Raw genomic sequence first — 24,956 nt, 5'->3', positions numbered from 1 at the left:
CATAGATCTTTGCTATTGAACCTTTCTATTGAATTGTTATTCAGCATTCTTTAACATTAAGAGAGAGTCTCAGGATCAACTCAGATCATATTTTCTCCCTCTTACACACGAAGGCCCTTAAAGTATTCAGAGATTGTCGTTGTTGTTGTTAGGTGCCGTTGAGTCGGTTCCGACTCATAGCGACCCTACGCACAACAGAACGAAACACTGCCTGATCCTGCGCTATCCTTACAATCATTGTTATGCTTGAGCTCATTGTTGCAGCCACTGTGTCAATCCACCCTCTTTTCCACTGACCCTGTATTCTGCCAAGCATGATGTCCTTCTCCAGGGACTGATCCCTCCTGACAACTTATCCAAAGTATGTAAGACGCAGTCTCGCCATGCTTGCCTCTAAGGAGCATTCTGGCCGCACTTTTTCCAAAACAGATTTGTTCGTTCTTTTGGCAGTCCACGGTATATTCAATATTCTTTGCCAACACCACAATTCAAAGGCGTCAACTCTTCTTCCGTCTTCCTTATTCATTGTCCAGCTTTCACATGCATATAAAGTGATTGAAAATACCATGGCTTGGGTCAGGCATACCTTAGTCTTCATGGTGAGTCTTTGCTCTTCAACACTTTGAAGAGGTCCTTTGCAGCAGATTTGCCCAATGCAATGTGTCTTTTGATTTCTTGACTGCTGCTTCCATGGCTGTTGATTGTGGATCCAAGTAAAATGAAATCCTTGACAACTTCAGTCTTTTCTCCATTTCTCATGATGTTGCACATTGGTCCAGTTGTGAGGATTTTTGTTTTCTTTGTGTTGAGGTGTAATCCATACTGGAGGCTGTGGTCTTTGATCTTCATTAGTAAGTGCTTCAAGTCCTCTTCACTTTCAGCAAGCAGGGTTGTGTCATCTGCATAATGAAGGTTGTTAATGATTCTTCCTCCAATCCTGATGCCCCGTTCTTCTTCATATAGTCCAGATTCTCGTATTATTTGTTCAGCATACAGATTAAATCGGTATGCTGAAAGAATACAACCCTGACGCACACCTTTCCTGACTTTAAACCAATCAGTATCCCCTTGTTCTGTCTGAACAACTGCCTCTTAATCTATGTAAAGGTTCCTCATGAGCACAATTAAGTGTTCTGGAATTCCCATTCTTCCCAGTGTTATCCATAGTTTGTTATGATCCACACAGTCGAATGTCTTTGCATAGTCAATAAAACACAGGTAAACATCCTTCTGGTATTCTCTGCTTTCAGGCAGGATCCACCTGACATCAGCAAGGATATCCCTGGTTCCATGTCCTCTTCTGAAACCGGCCTGAATTTCTGATAGTACCCTGTGGATATACTGCTGCAGCCGTTTCTGAAAGATCTTCAGCAAAATTTTGCTCGTGTGTGATATTAATGATGTTGTTCTATAATTTCCACATTCGTTTGGATCACCTTTCTTGGGAATAGGCATAAATATGGATCTCTTCCAGTCAGTTGGCCAGGAAGGTGTCTTCCATATTTCTTGGCATAAACGAGTGAGCACCTTCAGCGCTGCATCTATTTGTTGAAACATCTCTATTGATATACCATCAATTCCTGGAGCCTTGTTTTTCGCCAATGCCTTCAGAGCAGCTTGGATTTCTTCCTTCAGTACATTGGTTCCTGATCATATGCCACCTCTGGAAATGGTGAATATCGACCAATTCTTTTTGGTATAATGACTCTGTGTATTACTTCCATCTTCTTTTGATGCTTCCTGTGTTGTTTAATATTTTCCCCATGGAATCCTTCACTACTGCAACTCGAGGCTTGAATTTTTTCTTCAGTTCTTTCAGCTTGAGAAACACTGAGCTTATTCTTCCCTCTTGGTTTTCCATCTCCAGCTCTTTGCACATGTCATTATAATACTTTACTTTGTCTTCTTGAGAGGCCCTTTGAAATCTTCAGTTCTTTTACTTCATCAATTCTTCCTTTTGCTTTAGCTGCTCGACGTCTGAAAGCAAGTTTCAGTCTCCTCTGACATCCATCTTGTTCTTTTCTTTCTTTCCTGTCTTTTCAGTGACCTCTGGCTTTCTTCATGGATGATGTCTTTGATGTCATTCGAAAACTGGTCTGGTCTTCGATCACTAGTATTCAATGTGTCAAATCTATTCCTGAGATGGTCTCTAAATTCAGGTGGGATATTTTTGCTCTCGTGGACTTGCTCTGATTTTCTTCAGTTTCAGCTTGAACTTGAATATGAGCAATTGATGGTCTGTTCCACAGTCTGCCCCTGGCCGTGTTCTGACTGATGATATTTAGCTTTTCCACCGTGTCTTTCCACAGATGTAGTCATTTTGATTTCTGTGTGTTCCATCTGGCGAGGTCCATGTGTATAGTCACCGTTTATGTTGGTGAAAGAAGGTATTTGCAATGAAGAAGTCATTGGTATTGCAAAATTCTATCATTTGATCTCTGGCATTTTTTTCTATCACCAAGGCCGTATTTTCCAACTACTGATCCTTCTTTGTTTCCAACTTTTGCATTCCAATAGCCAGTAATTATCAATGCATCTTGATAGCATGTTTGATCAATTTCAGACTGCAGCAGCTGATAAAAATCTTCTGTTCCTTCATCTTTGGCCCTGGTGGTTGGTGTGTAAATTTGAATAATAGTCATATTAACTTGTCTTCCTTGTAGGTGTATGGATATTATCCTATCATTGACAGTGTTGTACTTCAGGATGGATCTTGAAAATTTTTTTTTTTATTAACTTTTATTGAGCTTCAAGTGAACGGTTACAAATAGAGTCAAACTGTCACATATAAGTTTATATACACCTTACTCCATCCTCCCACTTGCTCTCCCCCAATGAGTCAGCCCTTCCAGTCTCTCCTTTCGTGACAATTTTGCCAGCTTCCTACTCTCTCTATCTTCCCATCCCCCCTCCAAACAGGAGATGCCAACACAGTCTTAAGTGTCCACCTGATACAAATAGCTCACTCTTCATCAGCATCTCTCTCCTATCCACTGTCCAGTCCCTTTCCTCTCTGATGAGTTGTCTTTGGGAATGGTTCCTATCCTGGGCCAACAGAAGGTTTGGGGACCATGACAGCTGGGATTCCTCTAGTCTCAGTCAGACCATTAAGTATGGTCTTTTTGTGAGAATTTGGGTCTGAATCCCACTGATCTCCTGCTCCCTCACAAGTTGGGGACCTTGATTTAGGCAGAACCGTTTGTAATTTGGTATCCAAAGTCGCTCTCCCACAGGAGACCTCAGACCCACAACCTCTCCAAAGAGCATTTGGGATCTGATTGAGCACCAAGGCTTCCAATAACCCTTGTGTGACATCATCGCTGACATCGCTGAGTTCTAAGGGCCCAGTTCGAATCTAAACACCGCACTAGGAAAAAATATGGCAACTGTTGTGGGAGAGGCTAGGAGGCTGGGAGGAGGGAAATTATATCTTAAAAATGAATTGAAATGTTCACTTAAAGAAGTTATCATCCAAGGGGAAGGGAACTGTGAGTTGAGGGAACAGAAGAGTATAATGAGTCGCTGTTTCTCCCAAACCTCTTCTCTGGCCCTGAATCAAATCTCTCCAGCCCTAGAAACACAATGTCCACTCTGAACACCTCTCAGGTCTCCTTTGCCACTTAGCCTTCACACAGGCTGTTCCCTCTGACTAGCAGATGTTCTCTCCCTTCCTGTTGACTGGTTCCTCCTCGAAGGTACCCAGTCTGTGCTCCTGCTTTATGTATTCAGAGCAACTAGTAATCCTCCATCATAGCACTGAGTCATAGGAGATGCTCATTTTCCAATTTGTGTCTTCCAAATGGGTTGTAAATAACTTGGGGACAAAGATGGGGTCTGCCTCATATTTGGCAGTCCCAGAAATTGAGACAGAGCCTCACCCATAGGAGATACTCAATATATATCTATTGATGAAATAAAAGAAGACTCTTCCAAAAGACTCACCCTTCGTAGCCATCCGTGCAGAATGGAGTTTTCGGTCTGTTGCCTGGAGGTACCATCACTCAGTGGTGGTGTCTAGGCCACTCTCTCTTGACCTCCTGACTCTAAACCTTGTGAAGCCTCTTGGCCTGTCCACATGCTTCTCCCTTGGAGCCACTAAAAAGGGTAGGATTACATCATCACAGAAAAGCACTGAGACTCCAGACGTCTATGGTCGACCTGCCTGGGAGGCTTAGGAGAGCCCTCTGGGAAAGGTCCACTGTCCTCTACTTGATCTCCTTTTTTGTCCAGGGGGCAATTAGAAAAGGAACAAACAAATCGTTGAAATATTTTAAGGCAGGATTTGGGAAGTTGTGCTTGGTAGGTAGAGGAGAGCCTGAGGATTTGAAGGAAAATGAAAGATGTCAACGTGGGAGCAGAGGGCTCTTTTTGTGTGACTACAGATGGTAGAATGTGGACAAGTGGTTGGAAGTATTAAAAAAAAGAAAATCTCCTAACCATCCACTCTTATTTCAAAATTTAGGTCAAGCATCACTTCCTGGTGGAAGCCTTTCCAACCCTACACCTGGTAGAATTTCCTACCCTGCTCCATACTCTATTGTATTTAAGATGCCACAACTAGGGACAAACTTGATTGCATTTACATGTTGTGATGGATAGTAAAAATGGCCACATGTTCTAATATGTATGTATCCATACTTATTATATGACTTACAGCTCCCTTTCTCAAGAGCAAGATTCTTCCTCCACTCCTTGAATTTGGACTGATTTATGATTGCTTTGGCCTTTGGGACAGTACAAAGACTAATAGAAGCAGAGACCAGATATAATTAGACACATCATGGCTTGCTCTCTTACCAAAAACCAAACCCATCACTGTCAAGTATATTCTAACTCACAGTGACCCTGAAAGACAGAGTAGAACTGCCCCATAGGATTTCCAAGGCTGTAATCTTTACAGAAGGAAACTGCCATGTCTTTCGCAGAGCAGCTGGTGGGTACAAACTGATTAACTTTCCTTTAGCAACTGAGCCCTTAACCACTGCACCACCAGGGCTCCTCCTTGCCCTCTTGCTGCGCTTCAAACCCTGAGAACCCATGGGAACAGCCCAGGCCACCCTAATAAATGACAAGAGACCATTAGAGAGAGAATCCAGCCCTGGTCATACAGTATCTACTCTGAACACCTCTCAGGTCTCCTTACTCTCTGAGGCTTCACACAGGCTCTTCGCTGTGACTAGAAGATTTTTACTCCCATCCCATCTGATGGCCTATTCTCTGGTGAAGCATGGTGGTTAAGAGAACTGACCCCATTGCAACAGCTTGGGCTTATGAGCTCACCATAAAATGCTAAGACTCAGGAATTTGTGGTCAGCCAGAATGGGAGGTTTAGGAGTTGACTTGGGGTAAGTCCATGACCCCTGCATCTTCTGGACTCTGCTTTCACTCTGGAGCCCATTTAGAAAAGGAGCTAGCAAATGGGGAGAGCATTTGAGGAACCAATTAAGAAAGTTGGGGTGGTGAAGACTTCTCAGAGGAAAACAAAGGTTTCAACAGCGAAATCCTAGGGGCTCGTTTTGTGTGACTCCAAACTATAAACAGGGAGAAGTGGTTGGAAAACAGTAGAACAAAAGATGATCTGCATCTGTTCACAAATGTACCAGATGCCGCAGTGGCTTCAGCCTGTCTCCTCAGACTTCTCTCTGGAGAAGACACGGGGCTTCCTGGACCTGGGCCTTTTGTCACCCCTTAACTATCCAATTTTATTCCCAACTTGGTTCAGGCATCACTTCCTGGTTGCGCTCTTCCCTAAATATCCCCCTGGTAGATTTGTTCACTTCTTGCTCCCTACTCCATTGTACCTGCAAAACCCTTTACCACAGCATAAAACTCAATTGAATTTACCTATTGTGGTTGATGTAAGAAATGTCTACACATTCATCCTCTGTCTGTGCCCATGCCTTCTATGAGACTCTGGAGCGCCTTTCATTAGCAGTAGAAGTCTTTCTCCACCCCTTAGTTGGGGCTGACGTTATTATTGTTTTGGACATTGGGATAGTAGAAAACCTGATACAAGGAGAGAGTTGAAAGACTTTACATTGAGACTTGCCCTTTTGTTGATCTTAAACCCAGAACTCATGGGAACAAACCCAGGCCAGCCTGCTTGATGATGGAAGACCAGTGGAGGGAGGATCTAGCAGTTTCACTGACTCGATGTTATGAACTGGCTCCCAGCTGAACTGGAAGCAAATTGTAGGCACATGAGGAAGCCATGTTGTGAGCCACTGTGGCTGGCCCAGATCAAAAGAGCTCCAAATTGACAACTTGAAAAATTGTGAGCTGGAAAATTGTTGTTCTTTTAAGACACTACAGTTGGGGTCATTTGTTACACAGCAATACATGACTGATACAACTGTTAACTTGGCTGTTTCTCTCACCAGGCAGTGAGGGCACTTCTCTGAGTAATTTCATCATGAAGGGCAACTGGCATAGGGTCTCACATGTAGCTGTTATATCGTAAATCTTTGTTGATTTCATGGACGAATGGATAATATGAATTGTAAATGTGAATCAGCACAAATTCATGTGTGCAAGAAAACTTGATATTTCTTTAAATAAACTGAATTCCAACTCAGAGCTCTCTACTTACAAAATTGGGGTGAAATTTCAACTTATTTTTAGTGGTATTTTTAGTGTTGGTTTATTTTCAGGGTACCCCAGGGTCTAAAGAAGAACCGAGCTTTGGGGAAGATCTTTAACACAGCCAGTGCCCTAGCCTATGTGAGTGATCTCTCTAGAGGCTTTGTCTCTGTGGCTTCCATTCCCAGAAGCAGCATGAGAACCTTGGCAGGGCTGGGAACACCATAACGTGGTTTGTCTACTTATGTGCCTACATTACCCTTTGAGGTGCTGCCACCTACCCCACGGCATTATCAAAAAGGAGGCCTCACCACTTCCCAATGTGTAGGTCTCTGCTGTTTGACTCCCACTCTTCCCCTGCGTTCCAGTTCACTCAGCATGATTACTCCAATGAGCTGAGACTCTTACAACAGACTCTTCAGTCTCAAAGTTTCAGGACTTCAACTCTGTGAGTCCAGCTACCTCTTTGAAAGGAGGTACGGAAGGTTGAAGAACGTAGGAAGACTTTATTTTGAATTTAATGTTTCAATAAAATTTCTTGCCATGCATTTTCAAAGGGTTCTGCCTAAGAATTCCCTCTGTCCTCTTACAAGATGCAGGACGATGAAGAGGGAATGTTTGTTGTGTCATAATCTCCAGAAGGATGTAAACTGCACAAGGAGTCCATTCCCCCCGATGCTCACTCACACTAGAGCACCACGCCCACGTGGAAATCTCTGCAAGTGTTACTGAGTCCCTCAAAAATCCACAGTGAATAGCTTTCAGATTCTCATAAGCAAGAATTATTTGTGTCCATTATTTGTGTCTTAGACCAGGCACTCCTTGGAAACCCTACTCTGTCCTACAGGGTCACTGTGAGTCGGAATTGACTGCAAGAGAGTGGATTTTGTTTTTGTTTTTTTTTTTGGGGGGGGGTGGTTGATGTCAATTGCAGAATAATGTTTAAAAAAAATGTTGACTGCGTAGTAGGTAAAACCAACACGATCAAACTGAAATGAAATATCTTTTTCACACTTACTGACCTCACAGTTCCTTCGAAGTATTTACTTTCCACTGGGTTCAGAGGAAAGAGGGAACTCTTCACGAGAGAAACACAGCTGGGACACCTCCAAAATTACGTGTCTTCCTCCTGATGTTAGGTAACATTACATGCTGTTTGGCTCGTTTATCATCTGACTGCTCCACAAAAATAGAAGACCCATGCAGGCAGGACCTTGTCTGCTGTGTTGGTGAGAGTATCCTGGTTCCTGGCACCTAAGAAGCTTCCAAAAATGATCTGAGTAGGTGGGTTTTTATAAAAACCATGGTAGTGCTCTGCTTATGTAGATACAATAGTGAAAACAGGCATAAGGAAATGGAGACTAGGACTTGTATAACTCAAAGGTATATACAATGAGAACAGAACTTGTATAATGAAGAGATAGAAAAAATTAGATGTACTAATTGAATGTACCTCCTTCACTTTGGTTGGAGAGAGACATAATAAAATCGGTTTGTTTTTCCCCTACTGATTTATAGGTCCTATATATTTAATCGAAATATTAGTCTTTCGGGAGTCACAAATATTTCTATTGAGATATAATTCACCAGCCATAGCATTGACTTTTATAATGTGCCCAATTCCGTGGTTTTTAGTATATGGACAGAATTGTGCAACAATCACCACTGTCTAGCTTCAGAATATTTTCAATACCCTGTAAATAAATGCCCTATATATTAGTAGTCATCTTCATTACTCCTTTCCTCCAAGACGTAGCAACCACTAATCCACTTTCTCTTTGTTGGTTTATTCTGGACATTTCATGTAAATGGAATCATGCACCATGTGGTCATTTCTGTTTGGCTTCTTTAACTTAGCATAATGTTCTTGAGGTTTGTCCATATTGTGCCATGTATTAGTACCTGATGCCTTTTAATGGCTGAGTAATATTCCATTTTATGAGTATACTATAGCTTGTCTATCAATTCTTGACTTTTCGATTCTCTTCACATTTTGGTTATCTATAAATAATTCTACTATGAAAATTCTCTTGTAAGTTTTTATGTGAACATGCTTCAGTTCTCCTGGGTACATACCCAGGAGGGGAATTGCTATGTTGCATGCTAACTCTATGTTTACCTTTCTGAGCAACTGCCAAACTGTTTTCCAAAACGATTGGATCATGTTACATGTCCACCAGCAATGTATGAGGGTTCCAGTTTCTCCACATCCTCACCACTTGTGTTGTCCATCCTATTGATCTGAGCCATCTTAGTGGTTTTGAAAGAATAGTGCGTTTTGGTTTTGATTCGCATTTCCCTAATGGCTAATGAGGTTCAGCTTCTTTTCATGTGATTATTGACCATTTCTATATCTTCTTTTGAGAAATGCCTATTCAAATCCTTAGCCTGCAAATTTTTCTTCAGATTTTTGCCTGTATTTTTGCTTTCTTCATATAGTTTTTCATATGCCAAATATCTATATCTGTATCTTACCAGTTTTAGCCTTCACAGCTTTAGGATTTTTAGAAAATCTTTCTCTTTTACCAATAAAAAGCAAACAAAAACTCTCATAGTTTCTTCTAAAATTTTTATGGTTGCATATTTTGCTTTTAAATATGTGATCCTTTTGGAACTTCATTTCCTGTAAGTTATGAGAAAAAGGATGAAAATAATTTTACAGATGATCTAAATGATTACCAAATTGCTGCAAACACTCCTTTTTGCCTTTTTGCATAAACCTTATCTTAACTGCATTTTCCCATATTCCGTATAGAAAAGCATTTTTACAGAAGGAGGCCCGCCATTTCCAGCCATTTCATTTTAAGGTTTTGCTTTGCTGCAATAGAAATCCCTTCTGTACCTCATCTACACAGCTGTTCTTAGAGCCAATAAAATTTTTGTGTGAGTAGGACTCCGATGAATTTACAAGATGAGGTTGAAATTTATAACTGGTTCTGTGTGGTGCACCCAGCAGAAGGACAGACAGAAGCAGTAGCTGCAGAGGCAACAGAAACTATAAGAACATGAGCCTCTGGAGATTTGCTGCAGAATTTCACAGAAAGCTCTAGACTTTTCTGTATAAACTTATCATTATATATGGACATCACCTTAGAACAGACAGAGAATAATGCTTTGAAAGTGAGGCATTCAGGACAGAACTGGGGAAAAATGTAGAAAAAAATTCTAATTCAAAAAAAAAAAAAACCCAGAATTACTAGCTTGACAGAGACTGGAGAAACCCTGAGAATATGACCCCCAGACATCCTTTTAGCTCAATAATGAAGTCACTCCTGAGGTTCACCCTTAACCAAAGATTAGACAGGCCCATAAATCAAAATGAGACTCCTGGGGCATACCAGCCCAGGAACAGGGACTAGAAGGCAGGAGAGGACAGGAACGCTGGTAATAGGGGACCCAAGGTCAAGAAGAGAGAGTGTTGACATGTCTTGAAGTTGGTAAACAATGTCATAAAACAATATATGTCCTAACTGTTTAATGAGAAGTTACTTTGCTCTGTAAAACTTCATCTAAAGAACAATTAAAAACAAAAGTTAGGCATTCAGAAGGAGGGTGTTCATTCCTTAGCAGATGGTTAGACTTATGTGTTCTGGTGAACATATGTACCCATTTCTATTGGGTATGTATCTAGAAGTAGAATTGCTGGGTCATAGGATATATGTATGTTCACAGCTTTAGAAGATATGGCCAAAGCATTTTAAAGTGGTTGTACCAAATTACACTTCAACTAGCAGTAGATTAGAATTCCAGTTGCTCCTTGTTCTACCAAATAGTTGGTATTTCTTTTTTTTTTCATTTTAGGCATTCTGGTGTGTGGGGGGGGTTAGGATCACATTGACTTTTTATTAGAATTTCTCTGATAACTGGTGAAGTTTAGTCCCTTTTCATATGTATGCTGGCTATACAGAAATCTTTTATAGAGTGTTCAAATATTTGCTCATCTTTCTATTGAATTCTTTTTTTTTTCTTTATGAATCATCCTTTATATATTCTAGAACCGAGTTTGTAGTAGGGTGTATGTATTGCAAATAACTTCTGCTTCCACATGAATTCACCCTTGTAGCTTGTCATGAACTTTGAAATTAAAAAGCATGCCTTTTACAAGAACAGGCAAATGTATAGAGATGAAAGTTTATAGGGGTTCTCAGGGGCAGGAGGAAGGGAATAAAGCGATGTTATTGCATACGGAAACTGAGTTTCGGGTTACAGTGATGGAAAAATCACACTGATTAAGGGTAGGGTTGCACAGCTGGTTAATTTCTGTTGATAGTGTGTACACCTGTACAACTTGTTCACTTGGCAAAGGTTGTGTGTTATATTTATAGCAATAACAAAAATGTGTAGCTGCTGAAGCAAAATGATAGTACTCAATTGATGAGATGTATTATTATACTCTTCTCTATTTTCCCAATTGTTTTTATAAGAAAAAAAAAATTTTTTATAAGAAGTTACTGTTAAAATCAAAGGTAATAAAACGTTTGCATGATGAAAGTGGATAGCAATGTCTATTCCACCCATTGTGTCCCTCTGAAGCTTAAATGAGGAACTACATGCCACTAGCAGATGCCCAGCCTTACTTGGCACTCAGGAAATATTCATTTCTCCCACTCCTCTGACTCATGGTCTTCTCCCCTTCTTTATTTGCTGTTTTCTCTTTCCAACTGGTTGCATGTGACCACCATGCTTCCTGACTCCATCATTCTGATATCCGTACCAGTGTTATTGTAACCTTGGGATCTTGGGCAGTGGTGAAAGTTACACACTGTCCCTGCCATCAAGAAGGGGACAAGCCAGTGTGGGGGTGAGGAGCAGTGGGGAAATTCGGCCTAGAGAAAGGACAGACCACCTTCCAGGAACCACACTGGCCTTCAGAGAGATTTGTAGGTTGTGGTTCATGTGGCTAGCTTCTAGATGTCAGGGTGCCCTCAGACTCGGTGCTTAGTCCTCTCTCTCTCTATTGACGCCCTCTCTCTGGGATGCCTCAATGAGTCCACAGCCATCGGTCTGTAGCTGAGGACGTTAGATTTACACCTCCAGCCATTGCAGCTCCTCCTGGGTCCAGACTCATACTCAAATGTCAGCTTAAATCTCTGTTTGGGCCTCTCCATGTATAAAATTTGCATTATAATGGTACGTTCCTCATAGGGTTATCATGCAGAACAAATATCTTAGGAAAGGAGAAGCCCTTACTAGAGTCCTGGCACCAGTGCATGTATTCAGTAAGTGTTAGCTGTTAGTATTGTTACTTAACATCTCCATGTGGATATCTAACACCTATGCCATGTTATCAAGGCCATGAAACAATTCTTGGTCCCAACCCCATTCCACCCTTATCAATGAATTTCTCAAGGCTTGAGTGATGGGAGTCTGTGTGTTTTCCCACACAATGGACATGGTTATGAAAGGTTGGCCAGGGTCTTCATAATAAGTTGCTCCAAAGTTCATATGAGTGACTATTGAGACAAGTTACAGCCAACTAATGCAGAAAAAAACGAGAACCACTCTCAGCTGCTCATGCTAGTATTCTCAGTCCAGAATATCTGGTGAGGGTGCTATTATGGACTGAATTGTATAACCCCAAAAGGTATGCTGAAATCCTAACTGCTGTACCTGCATATTTTTGGGTACCTGTAAAAGTGACCAGATTTGGATATAGGGGATTTTTAAAATTATATTGATGAGACCATACCAGTGTAGAGTGGGTCCTAAACCTAGTCCCTTCTGAGTTATAAAAAGAGCAGAATAGACAGACGCACTCAGTGGGAGAGGAAGACAGACAATGGAGCAGATGCATCTACAAGACCAGGAACACAAAGGGTGGCTGGAAGCTGCTAGAAGCTGAAGTAGACATGAGCCATGCCCTGAATTCAGAAGCTGAAGTAGACATGAGCCATGCCCTGAATTCAGGCAGGTAGCCTCCTGAATTGTGAGAAAATAAATTTCTATTCCTTAAAGCCACCCAACTGTGTTATTTTTTTCTTATAAATCCAGCCCAGTGTAAAATAGTGCTCTTCCCTCCTTGGTCTAGTCCACCTGAATCCTGCTGTTTCCCTATCAGTGTCCTCTGCTTTCACTAAGAGCTATGACAGAGTCGGCTTGATGCTGCTGCATAGAAATTCACTTTATTTTTTACTTTATATTTATAATTAACTAGTATTAATTCTAATATTTTCTATGGTTTTTAAATTTTTCTCTGCAGACATTCCTATAATCTATGAATAATAAGAGTTATATGTTTTCTTCCTTTTTGTTTTTGTACTAGCTTGGACCTCCAGTGTTAAATATTTAATAGAAATAATGAGAGAAAGCATCCTTATTTTATTGCTAACTAATTTTAAAGAGAAAATCCCACATTTCACCAGGAACTATCATTCGAGTTGTAGTTTTCCACATTCGGGAACTCCTTTTCTGTTCCATCTTAGCTCAGAGTTCTTATATCTCAGTGTGATTGGATTTTATCACTGCTTTTTCACCGTCTCTTGAGGTGAGCCTATGTCTTTTCTTCCTTAACCTACACATGTGGTGAATTAAATTATTAAATCTTTAATGTTCACTCAAGCTTGTATGCTGAAAATAACCCCCCTTGATGCTTGCATATTACTTGCTTTATACTTTGCCAGATTTCTTTGCCAGCACTTTATGTAGGTTTTTGCATCTCAGTTGCTTAGTGTGCTTGTCCTGTAACTCTTCTTAAACCTTCCTTTTCTAATTTGGTATCAATATTAAAGTAGCCTTAGGGAACAAGTTGGGGAGCATCTCATAGTTTTCTCTTCTTTATTGGCTGTGTACAAGATTGAAATGATCTGTTTTTTGCATGTTTGCTGGAACCTGCCTGAAAGTCTTCTACCAGACCCAGAAGCAGTTGGCCATCGAGTTGATTCCATCTTTGTAGGGAGATCTTGAACTACTGACCCATTTTGTGTAGTGATTAAAGGCCCCTTCTGGTGCTAATTAGAAAAATTTTCACTGCATGTTTTAGGCTGTTAGGATTTCATCTTTAAATATTATGTGGTTATCACCATTTTCTGCCTCATCCAGGCCAATTCATCAATCCCAGATTTTCCATTTTCACAAAGTAAGGTGTGTATCTACTCCTGGTACCAATTCCCTTATCTAAAACTTATTTGCAAAGAAAGATACACCCCAGCCACCTTGAGTCCATAATGTGAGGTTACACTCTCACATTATGTGATTTTTTTTTTGTAGTGGTTTTTGGTTAATTTTTTTCTTTTACATCTTCTGTAATTGTTCTTTTTCTTAATTTTTTTTCATTTACTTTTTTTTTTCATTTCCCACCTATCTAGCAGTTTTAGGAAACCTGGTGGAGTAGTGGTTAGGAGCTACAGCTGCTAACTAAAAGGTCAGCAGTTCGAATCCACCAGGTGCTCCTTGGAAACCCTACAGGGCAGTTGTACTCTGTCTTTAGGGTCACTATGAGTTGGAATGCAGTAGACAACGAGTTCTGTGTTTCAGCGGTTTTAAAGCTGTGCATTTCAGGTTCAGGTCTTTAATCCAGCTGAGACTGACTCTGGGTGCAGTGCGGTGAGATAACCAGTTGCATCTCTGCATCAAGAGAAGGCGCCTCTAGAACTAGGAGGCAGGGAGGCGGCAGTTGGGCGTTTGTGGGAGAGGGGGCGGCAGGGATGTTCAGAGAGGGGCACCCGGGGGAAGCACGAGCTCCCAGGCTGCCCCACCCCAAGCTCACCAGGAGCAGGAAAGGGCTGGTTTCAGGAGCCTTTTGTGACAGTCCCAGCCCACCCAGCCCCAAAGGACTTCAGACCCACCAGGCTGGCAGGCCTCACCAGAACTAGGGGAAGCCTAAGGCCATAGAGGGTGAGACCCAGGGTACATACCTGAGCCTGATCACAGCGCTTATGGTGGGATAGGAGGCCAGAGGAGGCATATGGGGACTTGGGTCCACGCAGTGGACACAGAAGGGTGGGAACTTGTGGTTAGCGTCAGGACCCGAACGTGGAGGCCTTCGAGATGCACTTCCGGGAGGAAAAGGCAAAGCCACAGAGGCCAGACTGCCTGGCCCCCGCCCCTGTCCCCCCTCCTACGGCGCCAGACTGGACTCACCGCCTGCGCTGCCCTGGGAGGGCTTCCCAGGGGCGGTACTCCTGGTTTGAGGAGCCAGAGAGCCTGCCCTGGTCTAGGCTAGGAAATTTGTTTCCTCTGGTCTCATCATTGGCTGTGAGCGGACTCTGGTCTGCACAGACAAAAGACATTATCAAAATGAGCTCAAGACTCCAAATTTGACTTAGATATCATAAATTAAAACAGAGAAATACAACTTTAGCAATAAGTGCCTGCCTGGAGCCCAAGTTGCATTAAACAAACAAACAAACAAACAAACAAACAAACCTATACAAGATCCCAGAGGTAGAGAGTGGTAGGACCCTCCCTCTTATGTCACTCTCCTATGCTCCCAAGCTTTCTCATCTCCCACCTCCCAAGACTGTATCAACTGCTCTGATATTTTTAGAATGAAGATTCCCAGGAATATCACTGCTCCCACCCTGTGAGGATTTCCCCAGTGCTGGGTTAGATTAAGACAGAATCCTCCTGAGGCTTCCGGGTCCTGTGTACTAGAGGGTCAACACACCGAGGTTCAGAGCCACTTCATTTTTCCTGCAATTGGGCATGACCCCAGGACATGACCCTGAGAGAGCTGACACTTCCAGAAGCCAATGACCCTCTCACTGAGTTTCTCTCTGTCTTGGTCTCAGGATCAGTCAGGACAGCTTGTCACCTCAGGAGTGTTTCTGTTGAAGGACACCTAAGCAGCACTATGGGTTTGTCCCTCACACCCTGCAAACCTGCCTCGTCTGAGTGGGGTGAGGAGCTACTGAAACATTGAAATCATTAAAACTAGCAGAAGCCACAGCCCATGGTGCTGGGACAAAACTGGGAGGGAGAGAGAGGTGGAGAGGTATAAAGACCCAGTTGTGAAGGTGACCAGTGACCATGACATCCGAAGCCGCAAAGCTGACCAAAGCTAAATGGCCTCAAACCTGCTGCTCCTGAGCCCATTTCTTCTTTCAGTGGAAAAAGCCTTTTCCTGCTCTTATGCAACTGGGCTGGAAGGGCCTTTGATTTATAACATAAAGCAGCCTCCAGAGCCTCTTGGGGCAAGTGATGGTCAAGGAGGCTCTGCCCAATCCCACCCTGCCCTTCCCACTTGGTCAGAGGACCAGGAATTTCAGTCTTCCAGCTCCTGGGCTGATCTAGTGACTTGTAACAGGATTTCACTGGACCTCGAAACTTTGAAAGATGGGAAATACTGCCTGGGTCCTGGTCTCATTACAGAACTTACATACAGGATAAGAAGAGGAGTTTGGGGCTGGACACCTGACATCTTAGCAAAGGTTTCTGTTTGTTTAGGAGGGAAGAGGTAAAAAGAAGGCAGTGCCTAGTACATCCTTTTCCATGTATGTCAGGAAATCCTCAGGAAGACCCTTTCAGGCAAGAGGTGATGGGAACTGCCTTGGTTTATTTTTAAACTTTGCCGTTGAAGCATTTTCTTTATGGAGGGCATGTAAAATATTGCCCACTCGAGGAAGCACTCTAATTCTTATCTAGACTTTGTACAGAATGACTATGTATGAAAAGTAAACTTGGTACTTCAGCAAAGAGCTTACTTCTCAGAGAAGGCCCATGGGGAGATTTATACCAACTTCTGTGGTGCTGCCATTATTCCAAGGAGCCCTGGTGGTGCCAAGGTTAAGTGCTTGGCTGCTAACCGAGAGGTCAGTGGTTTGAACCCACCCAAATGCTCAAAGGAGTAAAGATCTGGCAATCTTCTCCCATTAATATTGCAACTCGGGAAACCCTGTGGGGACAGTACTGCCTTCACACTGGGCTGCAATGACGCAGAAATCCACTCGATGACACCTAGCAACAAGAACAAGTCATTGCTACCAATATGCCTGAAACGCCTCTCTGGGGAAGGCCGGCATTCAGAGCCAGCTCATGGCCACATCATAATTGAGACTCATTTTTTTGTTACCACACCTTATTTTGGGTCCCAAAATATAGTTTCCAGTTGCTTCACCAGACTTGACTACAGACACCTGTCAGATATTGTCAAAATTAATTCCGTTCTCTTATACAAGAGTATATTCCCAAGCGTTTCCAAGAGACTGGAAAAACTTTCCAAAGAGTCATGTCCAGAGCCATGTTGTGCAGTGACTACAGTATTAACACAGTATATTTACCCACATAGTGCCCACGTTTTCTCCTTTCCTGAAATACGGCTGAAATTCCAAGTCTACCACCTGAACCACTTCCTTTAGCGTCTCTTTTAGGAGAAGTCTGGTGGCGATGAATTCTCTCAGCTTTCCTTCCCTAAGAATGGCACTATTTTTTCTTTAGTCCTGAAGGTAATGATCGGATATAGAAATCTGGGGTAATGTTTCTGATCTTTCAGTGTTGAAAAAATGTTGTTTCACAACCTTTCAGCCTCTGTGGTTTCTGATAATGAAGAAAGAATCATTCAAATTATTTTTCCCATGTGAAATCTATTGTTTTCTCTCTAGCTTTTTCCTGGGTATTTTCTTGGTCTTTGTTATTCTGCAGTTGATTATGATGTACTGTATTTTTATGCAAATAATGCACACAGTATAGATATTTTTTGAGAACTGAGCCCTCCCCTTCCCAGGTGCTCTTATAAGAACAGTACCTGATTTTATTTATTTTTTACATGTTGGTGTAAAAAATTAGCATAGCATGCTTGCAAATATGCCATTTTTGGGGGAAGCGTGTAGTTTGCAAAAAACACGTAACAATATTTGCATAAAAATATAATACTTTTGCATAGAATTCTTTAGGTTTAACCTGTTGGGGTTTGCTGAGCTTCTCAATCTGTAATTTTATTCTTTACCCAGTTTGGGAAGTGCTCACCTAGTATTTCAACAAATCCGTTTTTCTACAGAACACATTTTCTCAACTTCTCCTGGAGTTCCAATAAATAAATAGGCTTTTTCTCTAATTCTTGAGGCTCTGTTCATTTTTTCCATATTTTTTCTCTTTTCAGAATAAACATTTCCTTTTCAATATTAAGCTTTTTTTCTCCGTCATCACCATTCTGCTGTTGAAACTATCAAATGAATTTTTTTATTTCCACCATTGTATTTTTAACATATTAAATTTTTATTTGCAAATAGCATCTATTTATCTTTCCATTTATTTGAATATTACCCCTGTTATTTCTTGGAGAATGATTATAATAGCATTTTAAAATCTGTGTCTTATAATTTCGAGACTATAAGACTTGCTTAAATTTTATGGAGATTTTTTTTTTTTAACAGTCAGTTGACCCAGTTATATTCCAGCTGCAAGTTCTGTCTTGTCTTCTGTATTCTATGGCTCAAATGTTATTTCATTTTTTGAACCATTTGCAGCTATATTCCAGTCTAGTCTATGTGAGTTCCACTCGTCTGGAATCTTGATGGTCTTCTAACCCATACTGCGGCTCTTAAAGGATTTGATAACCCTTCTTAGGGTTAGGGCAATGCATATGCATCTGGGGGGTGAACCAGGAGTTCATAACAAGTTCATAGAATCTCTTTCTTGCACAGCCCCCAGTCTTTATTTCTCTGCTGCTCTCTGAGTTCTGAAGGAGTGCTTTCCTGGCCCACTGGCAGGAATGCTGGGGTTTTAATCTCCTCATTCTGCTGTGCACATAAGTGACTGGTTCTACCTATGGGGCCAAAGCACTGGACAACCAGCAGTTTGAACCTGTCAAGAAGTGCCTCAGAAGACAAGCCTGGCGATCTGCTTTTGAAAAGTCTCAGCCTTTGAGGTAGAATTGACTAGGTGCCAATTAACAGCAGAGAGAGAGAAAATATAATGGAGCATCCTCTACAATATTTCGCTCTTCTGTACTCTGGTCAGAGAAAAGGATTCTCCTCTACCAGAGTTTCAGGTGTCTGCCCATCTGCCCACCTGCCCGTCTCTCTCCTTTACGAACCGTCTGTCCCATTTACATGAGAGAGGGCTTCTCTCGAGCTGTTTCTGTCCACAATGGGTGTGCAGCTCTGAGATTTAGGCTCATTTAATTTCAACCTCTGGAATGTTCATACTTTATATTCTGGTTCCCCTCAACCCCATCCACCTTCAACAATTTCCTTTGCAGAGTCCTAAGATAGTGTCCCATGCATTTGTCCAGATACTTAGCTGTCAGATACCAGCATAGCCACTGGGGGCAGTGCTGTTGTGGTTGCGGGGGAGGGACTGTACACTGAAGGAGCTGCAAGACCTGGCTGCCTTGTGTGAGCAGGACGGGGGTGTGCTGAGGGACGAGTGCTGAAGGTGCTGAATCAAGGGGAGTTTAATATAAAGTTGGGTCAAGGAGAGTTTGTTGATATGGGGAACTCTCTCCTAAGAAGGATTTTTTGCCATAGCGAGGGCTCTGGAAATGGGCTTCATAAGCTGTGGGTTTGCTCTTGGATGCTTGGAAAAGGCAATGGCCCACTATCTATGAAATAGAAATGCCAGTCCTGCTGTGTCAGATGTGGGAAGATGGGGTAAAAGTCTCCAATATGTGTCCGTGCCAGAGTTAGTTTCTATAAGACCATTTCTCAGAGGTCCTGAAGGACACCCATTTCATCAAAATAGTAAGGAATTCAGAGATGAGGGGAGCAGCAACAACACTGAGCTCACTGATATCTGTCTTCTCTAGGGGGTCCCTGGGTGCCACAAACAGTTCAGAGCTCATCCACTAGCTTAAAGTTTGGCAGTTTGAACCCACCCAGGGATACCTCAGAAGACAGGCCTGGTAATCTCCTTCTAAAGGGTCACAGCCTTGGAAACCCTATTGAGCAGTTCTACGCTGCACACATGGGGTTGTCGTGAGTTGGAAATGACTTGACAGCAACAAACAACAACAATTCTCTATTGGCTGAGATTGTTAGTGGGAGCTGGGCTACCTCATACCAATATAAGTAATGGGATCCCAGCCCAACAGAGGCCAGGTAGAAGTACTTACCTGTCAGAAACAAGTTTTTTGTGATTACAACAATGGCCAGCAGGTCAGAGTATTAGTTACCTATTGGGGCATAATAGATTATCCCCAAACTTAGCAGATGTGAGATAAATGGAAAAATATTCAATTCATGCTGATAAATTTGGAACTAGACAAAGATTTTGGTAAGACTCAACATACTTTTAAGGTGAAGGGTTAAACCAGAAATTTAAATAACTGGTATAAGTACAAAAACAGATTTTCAAAATAATGATGATATAATTGCATACCCGAATAAAAGACAAGTACTTCAAAATCAATGGTTTCTCTCCCATGTGGACATAAGGGACTGAAATTGGCAAGGGTGGGAAGGGCTGATCGTTCTCTTTCCCCTAGTACTTGACAGTGGCAAACTGTGTCCAAAACTATAAAATATTTAGGAAAACATTGTTTTGACTGGAGCAGCAAAGGACCTATACAAAGAAAACTAATGTATTAAGGTAAATAAAATGGAACCTGAATATGTGCATAAAATATGCCATATTTCCAAATGGGAAGTCTTGTTAATTAAATGGAGGTCCCAAAACTAATACATAAATGGAATGCATTTCCAGTTAGAATATTCAGGTAGTTGTTTTTTAATTGTATACACTAATCGTAAGCTACAAATAGTACAATAGATAACAAAGAATGTTGTCGTTTGGAGCCTTGGACAAGATTTTTGACTCATAGCCCTCCCATTTGACTGCCCAATAGGCTTTTATAGGCTGTAATCTTTACGGGAGCAGACCGCCAGGTCTTTCTCCCTCAGAGCCAGTGGATGGGTTCGACCTGCCAAACTTTCTTTCATTTAGCAGTCAAGCACTTAGCCATTGCAACAGCAGGGCTGCACTACCAAAGAATAGACAAGAAAAACATGAAATAGCAGAATAGTAACAGATGTCTACCCAATCAAGTAGCAGAACAAATCAATATTACATAGCATAGAAACTGACAAGTAGACAATTGCAATAGAAAATCTACTAAGAAATCACAATAACCATTCATACAAAGGTGGTGTGAAAATTGTATTTATTTAATAAATGGTGCTGACTCAACTGATCTGGGGGACAAAACTTGCAAAAATATGATACACAAATCATAGGTTTGGAAAATTATGTGAAAGTAGATAAGGATTAATAAAAATTTACATTTTACACAGAAGGATAAAGGTTAAGTACTTGAAAAATGAGCAGTGAATTCAAACAGATCATTCAGAGCAAATCCACATGCCCAATATACATAATCCAAGTTGCTCAAAAACACAGGTAGTTAAAAAAATATTAAGGTGTCAGTGAAACTGGCCCAATTTAAAAAGCAACACCACCTATAGCTGGCTGGGCTGTGGGGAGAATGAAACCCTGAGACATGGCTGGAAGGGTGCTTTATGACAGCCTCTAGGGGAAAGACATGGCCATGGCCCTGTACTTTTAACATTCTTTGAACTGGAAATCTCACTCCGTGGAGTCTACTCCACAGAATCGAATCCTATACTATACAAAGGCTGTTTATTATTAACAATGACAAAACATTGACTGTCCGTTGGTGGTGGAATGATAGAGAATGTATGGTAAAACTACATCATCAATAACATAGGGAGTCATTAGAATGAAAAAGAGCTGTCGTAGTTAAGTAGGAGAAATCTCTGTGAAGTGTTATTAAAGTTTACTGAAAAAATTAAGGTGCAGAGAAGTATATAAAAAACGAGCACATTTGTGTAAAACAATAGCAATTGTTTGAATACGCTTGAATACCTGTTCACATATATGTGTGTGTATAAATGAACAGACGAGGGTGCATGTATGTCTGTGTGTGCTTATTTAAGTAAGGATAAGACAGACTACTTACCACATGGTCGAAATGAATTACCTTGGCTTCACTCGTGGGAAAGAATGGGGGAGGAGAGCTGGAAAATGCAGGAAGAGTGGACTTAAAAAGCTTAGGTGATAAAATGTTTCCATTTTAGTAGTGTTACGTATGAGACGAACAAATCTGTCTTGAAAGAAGCTGGAATGTTCCTTAGAAGCAAGGATGGCTTTAGACATGTTATCAGAAGGGACCAGTCCCTGGAGAAGGACACCATGCTTGGTAAAGCAGAGGTCCAGCGAATAAGAGGAAGACCCTCAATGAGATTGACTGACAGTAGCTACAAGAGTGGGCTCAAATATAGCAACCAGGACCAGGCAGTGTTTTGTTGTGTTGTGCATAGGGTCGCTGTGAGTCAGAGCCAACTCGATAGCACCTAACAACATGTCTAAGTCTAGATAAAGTGTACTATAATTGTTATTATCTATTTAATTTATGTGTGTAACTTAGAAGACATAAAAATGTAGAGTTAGTGCCATATCTAATGACTTACAGAGAATCAAGATAGAATGTCAAGTGAAAGAAGGGGCAAGAGCAATGTGGGTAGAGTGTGACCAAGTTTCCATAAAAGCAAACACCCCAGCAGATCTACTTGTGTACCTGTGACTGTGTATACATGTCCCAGCAGAGAAACCTAGGGAAGGGTACACATGTGTCTATTAACGTTGGATACCTCGGGGGAGCAGGAGCAATATATACATGAGGGTGGGACTCTGCATGTAATTTTTCATTATACAAATTTGTATTCTTAAACATGTAATGAAAAAGAATTTCATAGCTTTGGAAATCAGTAAGTGACATAGACATATATTTTTAAATAGGTGAAAATTCTCTGTGACAGACAAAGATTTTAATCACTGAAAAGAGAGCATACCACAGACAGTAATAATCACAATCAGTGGATTTCTTGCATGTTCCTGGAGCCAATGTGCTCTTCTGGTATCTGTAACTAGAAATGAGCAAAAATAATTTGGGGAAGTCAATCACCTCTTACAAACACACATCTACAGCTAAATGAAGGAGAATGGACACCATGTGCAGTTCACTAGGTAGCTCATGTGCCTCTAGAAGATTCTCTTTCCCGGATATGCTGCCACTACCTCCTCCCCACCTTGCCACACCGAATAACCCACCCTTGTGCATTCTAGACCCTTTTCAGGACTGAGCATAGATGACGTCAACTGAGAAGATAGTTGAAGAAGAGAAGAGAGTTTGATGAAAAGATTTCAGAAAGCAGTACCTCCCCAACCAGCTTCTCCCCAACCTGGGAATGCCAACCTCTCCCACTCTGATACCTTTGAGAATCTCTGATTTTCCTTTTGGATCCTTAGGAGACTGCCAAATTCACCTGTCCCAAAAGCCTTCACTGCCCTCTATCTCTGACGCTGTTCTATTCAGGAGCTGTCTCTGTCACTCTGAGAAATCCACACAGGACAGCCTGTGGTTGGAGGTGCTCATTCTGGAGGTCCTGCCCTCCCTTCCTGTGCCCCCGAAGGCTTCCCTGTGACAGTAGAGGTCTCATCTTCCAGGGAGATGGCTATGTCCCTGTCATGTCCAGACCTGGGACCTGATGCTATGGCTGAGATTTGGGCTTTTCTGTCCACTACTTAGTCTGGGCCTGAATCTGCCCCTTTCCACCCTCACCTCTGATCACCTGTGTTCTTGCTGTTCTCTCTGGGTTTAGAAGCCTGCCCTCTGTTTGCTTCTTTCCTCTGAGTCGACCTTTTTCTTCAATTCTTTGACTTCAGGACAGGTCAGGTTAGACCACAGAAAGAAGAAAAAAATATTAGCAAGCTTCATTAACATGTCAAAAACCTGAAAGAATAGCTTGATTTAGAGGAGAGGAAAAAGTTCCAAAGCTCTACTCCTTACCTTAGGACATGCTATACAGAAAATATCCTGCAATCACTGGATCAACTCTTATCCAGAAATGGAAAACACCCAGGAGGATTTTTCTACACCAACTCCCCTTTCCACTCCCGTAATCCTAATCATAAACCCAAATTCACCCTGGGAAGACAGAAGACATGACCGGGGTGAGCTCCTTTTCCTCCACCCCGCCCTCCTGTCCTCCTTCCAAGCCCTGCTTCTTCCTCTGCCTGCAGGCTGCTGGGAAGGGACTCAGAGTCCTTGGTTTAGGGCTTTATGTTCACTGCTCACCTGCAGGCAGGTTCCGCACAACCTGTGGTCTCTCTGATTCGTTCTCCTGCAAAGAACTCAGTGACACCCCATGACCGTCACACCTCTCTTAGAGCTCTCCTTGCAGGGACCCCTTAGCCTCCCAAGTCCCACTGAAATCCCATTTCCCTTTCCCTACTTATGCTATGCTCATCCTCAGAGTTCTGAGACCTCACCATCCAGGTGAGGCTGTCCTCTCCTCTTCTGGGCCAGGGGAGCCTCTGAGGGGACCTGGTGCCTGCGGTCAGCTATCTGGGGTTTCCTCCATCCAGATCCTCCTAGGGCTGGAGGTCTCTGTGCACTCGGGGTGGGAGGGTGGGTATCTTCCAGGGGAGCTGGGTTAAACGAAACTGAATGGAGGTCTCTCCTGAAGGGCCCACATTTCCAGCCCAAAGGCCCTGCTCCTCCTAGTTCGGGGGTGCTAGAGGGTCTTCCGGCACTTCCCACTCTGGCCTTGGTGCTGCACCTGCGCCCTCTGCAGCCTGGCCTCCTGCCTATGCAGCCTCACCAGCTGGTCCCTCAGCCTCTTCAGCTCCTCTCTGCTTCTATAGCTGCTACTCCAGGCGCCTGCAGACCACTCTCTTCTCCCTTACCTCCCTCTTCTTGGCGGCCATCAGGCAGCATCTGGCCACCTGGTGGCAGCATTCGGGCCTACAGGAATCTGGAAGGCATTATGCTGAGTGAAATTAATCTGTGGCAAAAGGACAAATACTCTATGAGACCACTATTATAAGAACTCATGAAAAGGTTTAAACACAGAAGAAAACATTCTTTGATGGTTAAGAGGGTGGAGAGTGAGGGAGAGGGGGATTCACTAACATTGTGAAAATGTCAGTTCTACCCAAAACCATCTACAGATACAATGCAATCCCAATTCCAAAAACAGTTTTTTAACAGTAACTGTACTGGGTTTTGTAGACAAATCTTAGGTGAAGGGAAGGACAACACACAATACAGGGGAAGTCAGCACAACTGGACTAAACTAAAAGCTAAGAATTTTCCTGATCACAACCAAATACTTTGAGGGACAGGATAGCAGGTTCGGTGGTCCGGGGACCATGGATTCGGGGGACATGTAGGCAATTGGCATAAGGAAGTTTATTAAGAAAATGTTTTGCATCCAGTGTCGGTGAATGGCATCTGGGGTCTTCAAAGTTACTAAGCAGCCATCTAAGATTCAGAGATAAGAGGTTTGGGAGAAACCACAGCCCATGACACTCTGTTATCATTCCCTGAACTCACATTTCTCTTTCCAATAGAATGGTAACCTATTTGAAGGCAGGGAAAACTTTCAATTCATTTTTATTACATACTTACTATTAAGTTTCCC

At 42.2% G+C, this 24,956-nt stretch overlaps 1 long non-coding RNA gene across 2 annotated transcripts in view; it reads right to left on the bottom strand.

Annotated features, from left to right (window-relative positions):
* Positions 1 to 19,784: 19,784 nt before the first annotated feature.
* The window catches only part of LOC135229842 (uncharacterized), a 590,403-nt gene continuing 585,231 nt past the window's right edge, over positions 19,785 to 24,956 (bottom strand). For both annotated transcript variants that reach the window (XR_010320506.1, XR_010320507.1), the window contains 2 exons: positions 23,103 to 23,190; positions 19,785 to 22,397 (listed from right to left, as the gene is read on the bottom strand). This is a non-coding gene — a long non-coding RNA (uncharacterized LOC135229842). The remainder of the gene's footprint in view (positions 22,398 to 23,102; positions 23,191 to 24,956) is intronic.

This window comes from Loxodonta africana, unplaced genomic scaffold (assembly GCF_030014295.1).
Source record: "Loxodonta africana isolate mLoxAfr1 unplaced genomic scaffold, mLoxAfr1.hap2 scaffold_56, whole genome shotgun sequence".
Taxonomy (NCBI): domain Eukaryota; kingdom Metazoa; phylum Chordata; class Mammalia; order Proboscidea; family Elephantidae; genus Loxodonta; species Loxodonta africana.
Note: the sequence above shows the minus strand (reverse complement) of the source record. Positions and strands in the feature narration are given on the sequence as shown.